This window comes from Eumetopias jubatus, unplaced genomic scaffold (assembly GCF_037043125.1).
Source record: "Eumetopias jubatus isolate StellerSeaLion01/CBP00866 unplaced genomic scaffold, mEumJub1_p1.0 scaffold_8, whole genome shotgun sequence".
In the NCBI taxonomy this organism is placed as follows: domain Eukaryota; kingdom Metazoa; phylum Chordata; class Mammalia; order Carnivora; family Otariidae; genus Eumetopias; species Eumetopias jubatus.
This window is the reverse complement of record NW_028274814.1, coordinates 95394523-95402074: the sequence shown is the minus strand read 5'-3', so window position 1 is coordinate 95402074 and position 7552 is coordinate 95394523. Positions and strand designations below refer to the sequence as shown.

General features: G+C 40.7%; 1 pseudogene; it reads left to right on the top strand.

The window, feature by feature from the left end:
- The first annotated feature begins 953 nt into the window (after positions 1 to 953).
- On the top strand, positions 954 to 2672 carry LOC114214861 (tRNA-splicing ligase complex subunit RTRAF-like; annotated as a pseudogene).
- Positions 2673 to 7552: the final 4880 nt, after the last annotated feature.

Sequence of the window (7552 nt, the reverse complement as noted above, 5' to 3'; positions counted from 1 at the left end):
GGAGGAGGATGGGGTGGGTGGGAGATGATGAGTCCCATTTTGAATATGTTGTGTTTGAGATCCCAAGTAGATATGCCATGTAGGCCACTGGATCCTAGGGTCTTTCAGTTCAGTAAAGGGGTCTTGGGCTGGAGCTCTAAGTTCCTAACTCAGGACAATAAAACATTCACATTATAGTCTGATTTCTCTATCATTTACAATAATAACTAGGAATTCCAATTTAAAAAATTTTTTATTATACCTCTTTAAATAAAATAGACAACTCAGGATTAGGGAGAAGAGACGTCAGAGCCAATTAAGAATCCCTGAGCTACAGCAAGAACAACTATATACTTATGATTTGAAATTCTTGCTGAATGAGGTTTCTACTGCCTAATTTCTTGAAATCATGTTCCATGCATCTTTGTTTCTCCTTACCCATCTCTCCCTTTTTAAGTCTTGGAATTTAATTAAGTGTTCATTTATTTGTTGCTGCTGCATTGGGGGCTGTTTTAATTTTTATTGATATATAATTTACATTTAGCAAAGTTCACACATTTTAAGTGTACAGCTGAAGGCATTTTTACATATTTCTGTGTAACCAACACAGAGATCAACTTATAGGATATACCCAGCAACCCAGAAGTTTCATTTATGCCTCCTACCAATCAACACTTCTCCAAAGTTAGCCACTATTTTGATCTATATTACGGTTAGCTTGTCCTTTTCTGAGCTTCATAAAAACGGAATCAGAGAGTATGTTTTCTTCACGTGTGGCTCACCGCATTCTGCCTCACAGTATGCCTTTGAGAGTCATTCATGTGTTGCCACTTTGTTGCAGTAGTTCTTTTTCTCTGTGTAGTATTACTTTGTATAAATATACCACAATTTGGCCCTCTTGCCACGATACCAGCTCCTTTTAACCTCTCTTTTCCCAGCGGAAGCCCAGGGCACCAGAGCGAGACACGGGGTCCATGTCGCAACACAAGCTGATGGCCCTTGCCTACCACAACCCTGATGGCTTCAACTGCAAAGATGAAACAAAATTTAGGAACTTTGTTTGGCTTGAAGACCGGAAAATCAGACACTACCAGATCGAAGACAGAGGTAATTTAAGAAACATCCACAGCAGTGACCGGCTCAAATTCTTTCAAAAGTGTCTCAGAGATGTTAACTATCCTTTCAAAATTCAAGATTATTCTCTCTGAGATTTGCAAGTTTCACTATTATATGTCAGGGTGTTGATCTTTTTTTTTTTTTTTTGAGGGGGGTTCTCTGTGCCTCCTGGAGTTGGATGCCTGTTTCCTTCCCCAGATTAGGGAAGTTCTCTGCTATTATTTGCTACAATATACCTTCTGCCCCTCTCTCTCTTCTTCTTCTGGGATCCCAATTATTCTAATATTGTTTCATCTTATGGTATCACTTATCTCTCGAATTCTCCCCTCATGGTCCAGTAGTTGTTTATCTCTCTTTTTCTCAGCTTCTTTATTCCCCATCATTTGGTCTTCTATATCACTTATTCTCTCTTCTGCCTCATTTATCCTAACAGTTAGAGCCTCCATTTTTAATTGCATCTCATTAATAGCTTTTTTTAAATTTCAACTTCGTTCGATTTTAGTTCTTTTATTTCTCCAGAAAGGGATTCTCTAGCATCTTCTATGCTTTTTTCAAGCCCAGCTAGTTCTTTATAATTGTTATTCTGAACTCTAGTTCCAACATCCTACTTATGTCCATACTGATTAGGTCGCTGGCAGTCAGTACTGCCTCTTGTTCTCTTTTTTTAAGGTGAGATTTTCCGTCTTGTCATTCTTGCAGAAAGTGGTCGCTTTTCTATTTGTAGAGTTGCAGCTATTCTTTTCTTCAAACTCTGGTTGAGTTTGCAGGTGTTCAGAATGATTTGATAGCTATCTAGCTGAATTCCTGGGACCAGATAAAACTAAGGTCTCCTACTCCTCCACCATCGTGGACCAGAACCAAGATTCAAGATCAACAAGAAGCAATTGACTGGCTTCTTGGTTTAGCTGTTAGACTTGAATATGGAGATAATGCTGAAAAATACAGCGACTTGGTAACTGATAATACAAAAAATGCTGACCATGCAGTTGAAACCGCAGAGCCATTGATCAATTTGGATGTAAATAATCCCAATTTCAAGGCTGGTGTAATGGCTTTGGCTAACCTTCTTCAGATTCAGCTCATGATAATTACCCGGTAATGCCAAAGGCAATTCGCCTTTTGATCCAGGAGCACCTGACACAGAATGCAGTTGCTAAAGCAAATCAAACAAAAGACGGCTTTCCTGTTGCTTTAGACAAACATATTCTTAGTTTCAACACAGGAGATGCAGTTCTTTTTTTTTTTTTAAGGTTTTATTTATTTGACAGAGAGACACAGCGGGAGAGGGAACACAAGCAGGGGGAGTGGGAGAGGGAGAAGCAGGCCTCTCGCTGAGCAGGGAGCCCAATGCGGGTTCGATCCCAGGACCCCGGGACCATGACCTGAGCGGAAGGCAGACGCTTAACGACTGAGCCACCCAGGCGCCCCAGGAGATGCAGTTCTTAATGAAGCTGCCCCAGTACTGCAGTTGCTGCATATAGAAGAGCTACAGACAAAAATTCATGAAGCCATGGTAGCTGTTCAGGCAATTATTGCTGATCCAAAGACAGACCACAGACGGGAAAGTTGGAAGATGAACGTTTTAAGATTTCAGCTTTTCATCTACTTAGTACGATTCGGAACCATGTATGCTTTAGCATGTGTTTGGAAATCAAATGTCACATTTTCAAGGGAAGAATTCTAGAAAATTGACAATATTCTCAAGATTTACCATCATTGCTCTTTTTAAATTAAGTTCAGGAAAGTGGGGAAAAATATACCACAATTTACCCATTCTACTATTGGTGGATTATTTTTTCATTTCTTTGTAAATATGAATAAAGTTGCTATGCATATTCTTGTACATGTTTTTGTTAAGCATATGCACTCAGTTCTCTTGAGTATCGTCCAAGAAATGAAATTGTTTGGGTCTAGCACAGGTGTTTGTTTAGCTTTGGTAAATTCTGCCAGATTCCAAAATAGTTGTGCATACTTAGGCTTCTACCAGCAGTGATAAACGTTCCCATTTCTCCACACTCTTGGTATTACCAGAACTTTTCATTGTAGTCTATCTGGTGGGTAGGAAGTAGTATCTCATTGTTTTTTGTTTTGTTTTAAGACTTGAGAGAGAGAGAGTGTGAGTCGGGGGAGTGGCAGAGGGAGAGGGAGAAGGAGAGAAACAGACTCCCTGCTGAGCATAGAGCCCCACACAGGGCTTGATCCCACCACCCTGAGATCATGACCTGAGCCGAAATCAAGAGCCAGATGCTCAACCAACTGAACCACCCAGGGGTGCCCTCTCATTGATTATTTTTTAAACATCTTTTTTGAGGTATAACATACATAAAGTAAACTTCACATATTTAATGTCCAAATTGATATTTTGACATATGTATACACCTATGAAATAATCACCACAAAGGCAGTGAGCCGACCCATCATCTCCAAAAGTTTCCTGTGCCCCTTTGTAATCTCTTTCCCCTCACCCACACCTTCCTATTTCTAAGCAACCACTGATTTGTTGTCACTATAAGTTTACATTTTCTGGAGTTTTAGATGAATAGAATCACACAGTATGTCCTTTTTGTTTTCTAGGTTCTTTAAGTCAACATAGCTATTTTGACATTCATCCTTATCATTGCATGTATTAATAGTCCATTATTTTGATTGCTGAGCACTGTTCCACTGTATGGCTATATCGCAATTTGCTATTCCATTCATCTGTTGATGGACATTTGAGTTGTTTCCAATTTTTGGTTATTACAAAAAAAAGCTGTTATGAACACTCTTGTCTAAGTCTTTGTATGAACATATATATTATTTCTCTTGGGTAAATACCTAGGATTAGAAAGCCTGGATTACATGATAGGTGTATGTTTAACTTTTTTTTTCAGAGGTATTTATTTTTATTTGAGAGAGAAAGCAAGGGAAGCGGCAGAGGGAGAGGGAGAGAAAAAGAATCTTCAAACAGACTTCCTGCTGAGCATGATGCAGGGCTTGATCCCAGCATCTTGAGATCATGACCTGAGCTGAAATCAAAAGTCCAATGCTTAACCAACTGAGCCACCCAGGCGCCCCTATGCTTGACTTTTAAAGATACTGCCAAACTGTTTTCCAAAGCGGTTTTAACACTTTAAATTCCCACTGCCAGCATGCTTGCCAACACATGGTATGGTCAGTCTTCTTAATCTTAGCCATTCTAATAGGTATGTGGTGGTATCTCAGTTTGCTTTTGATTTGCATTTTCCTAATGACTAGTGATATAGAACATTTTTTCATGTGATCATTTGCCATCTTTGATACATTTTCTTTGGTAGTGTCTGCTGAAATCTTTTGCACCTTTTTAAATTATTTTATTTTTTATTATTTTTTAAAAGATTTTTAAAATTTATTTGACAGAAAGAGAGACAGTGAGAGAGGGAACACAAGCAGGGGGAGTGAGAGAGGGAGAAGCAGGCTTCCCGTGGAGCAGGGAGCCCGATGCGGGGCTTGATCCCAGGACCCTGGGATCATGACCTGAGCTGAAGGCTTAACAACTGAGCCACCCAGGTGCCCCTGCACCTTTTTAAAAATGGGTTGTTTGTTTTCTTATTGCTGAATTTTGAGCATTCTTTATATACTCTAGATACAAGTCCTTTATCAGTTATTTGCTTTGTAAATATTATCTCCACATCTGAGATCTGTGGCTTGTCTTTTAGTCTCCTAACATGCCTTTTGAAGAACAGCAGTTTTAAATTTTGATGAAGTCCAATTTATCAATTTGTTCTTTTATGGATTGTGCTTTTGGTCTTGTATCTAAAGTCTAAAGATTTTCTTCTATGTTTTCTTCTAGACAGTTTTAGGTTTCACATTTAGATCTATGATCCATTTTGGGATGATTTTTATATATGGTGATATGGCACAATGTATGAACCCAAACTGATTTTCTTTTTTACATATGTACCCCCCCAAACACACACACACACACACACACTCACACACACACCCTTTACTAAATAACCAGAGGTAAAACTATAATCTCAAAAAAAAAATAGACTTCTTTCTGGGTGGTCACTGCCACTAAAGACCATTTCCAGATGCATCCCCTCTTCTCCGTCAGACTATTGGAAATTAATTTGATCTATAGTTGAACTGTGTCTGGCTGTGTTATGGTTTTAGTGTGATTCAGTTCACCATTGGCTTCAAACTTATAAGAGTGGGATCAGGACTTTATTTTCAGCAGAGCCTGGGACCTGAAAGCTAACAAGATTCTAAAGAACCACCTGGGCTTTATAACCACGTCATCAGTTTTTAGAACTATAGGGTTATCTCCTTGTCAGTTATTGAGTTGCTTGGGAGGTTTCTTTGTTCTTCAGTCTATATTCCTTCTTCTCTGTACTTAGAGATCTCCTTCAGTCTTGCTTCCCATCCTCTGGCGTTTGGAGGGCAGCTGCTTTATGGAGAGCGGTCTCTCTCTCCATAAAGGTCCAGAATGGCAAGGAGGGTTTCTCCCAGCCTGCCTGCTGAGTTTTCAGGCTTTGGTAGTTGGAAGTCTGGATTGTTTGTGAGGACTCATCTCCAGATTTTCATAGTTGGACACGGGAATACCTCTGGTGGATTTCTTGCCACCCTTCTGGGCTGTTCCTCTTGACTCCAGAAAGTGGCTACTTTGAACTTGAGGGAGACTCCATACACCTTAGGAGGGGACCTCATTCAGCTTTCCTTTTCTCGTCCCAACTTTCTGCCTGCTGCCCCTGAGTAAAGACCCATAAGAGAGAGTGAACTGGGTGGATGCAGACTTGCTCTTGGCTGGGTGTCCCTGGAATTTTGATCAGTCACAGCAGCCCCTACGTGGCCATTAAATGTTGACTAAAATTTAGCCAGTTTCTCCTGACACACATCTATGGCAGGTTCTTTTTCCTGCCATTGCTCTGCTGATGAGAGTAGCTATAGGTCTCTTCTCTCCTAGGAAGGACTCATGACTTTCAGGGTTTCTTTGTGTTTCTTTTCTTTCTATGTTCCCTGTGCCTTCAGCTCTCTAAAGCATTTTTAAAAACTATGGCTTGTTAATATGAGATTTACAGTCTTTTGTGGCTGTCTACAGCTAACTCAGAAGCAGAACTGAGATGCACTCTTAGTAATTTGAGAATTGTGCCTTTACAAATAAATTTATGCTTTATGGTAAATGGGTAACTGAGGTTAAGAGAGGAGAAGAAATTTGCCAAGGTGAAAAAATAAGGTTGGGGCTGTCTTGGCTCAGCTGCCATAAAAAAATACTGTACACTGGGTGGCTCCAAAACAAAAGGAATTTATTTTTTCAAGATTCTGGAGGCTGGAAGTCCATGATCAGAGTGCCAGCATGGTCAGGTTCTGGTGAAAGCTCTCTTTCTGGTTTGCAGGGGGTGGGATTCTCACTGTGTCCTCACATGGCAGAGAAAGCTCTGATGTCTCTTCCTCTTGTAAATGTACCAGTTTAACTGGATCAGAACTGTACTCTTAGGGCCTCATTTCACCTCAATCACCTCCTTCAAGGCCCCATATCCAAATACAGTCACACTGAGGGGTAAGACTTCAACATATGAATTTGGGGGAAACACAATTCAGTCTAGAGCAGGAGCCTAGCCGAATTATAACACAGAACCTTTATTTCCAGTCTTTCGAGGGTAAAGACTGAGAAGGTATACATGTGGTCAAGGGACTCTGGGTCAGGTTAGAATTTTAAAAGCATGGGCTGTGAAGTCAGAAAATCCTGAGTTTAAATTCTGGCTCCATACTAAAACTGTGGAATCTTGTGAAGGGCCTTCATTTCACTGAGCCTGTTTCCTGGGAGATGTGAGAGTTCAATGGGATCATATATGAAAAGTGCCTATCTGTCTTGATTGTATCTGTGGGATTTTAATTTATGGGGGTGACAGAATGATGATATAGAGAGGTTAATGTCATTGAAAGATTTTATTGTTGGGGCGCGTGGGTAGCTCACTTGGTTAAGCTTCAGCTCAGGTCATGATCCCAGGGTCCTGGGATGGATCCCTGCTCAGCAGGGAGTCTGCTTCTCCCTCTCCCTCTGGCCCTCCTCCTCCTCTCTCGCTCTCTCTCTCTTCCTTTCTCTCTCTCAAATAAAATCAGAAAGAAAGAAAGAAAGAAAGAAAGAAAGAAAGAAAGAAAGAAAGAAGAAAGAAGAAAGAAAAGAAAGAAAGATTTTATTGTTATTCAGCTCCCAAGAGGAGGGACACATAACAGCATGCAGGGCCAAAGCGGGGTCAGCAGTGAGAGGAAGCATGACCTAGAGTGTTTACTGTGCTCTCCATAAGAAGGAAAGAATGAGGCAATGTAAACAGCTTGGATTGGCTTGTATGAATAATTGCAGTGGGCTCTGGGCTATGGGGTGGTCTGTACTTGTTTGGTACCTGGCCCTGGTGTGATTTAGGGCAGGAGAAGTACTGGCTTGTTGTGTGACAGATAAATGAGGGGGTTGAGAGTCTGGGAGCTGGACTGGTAG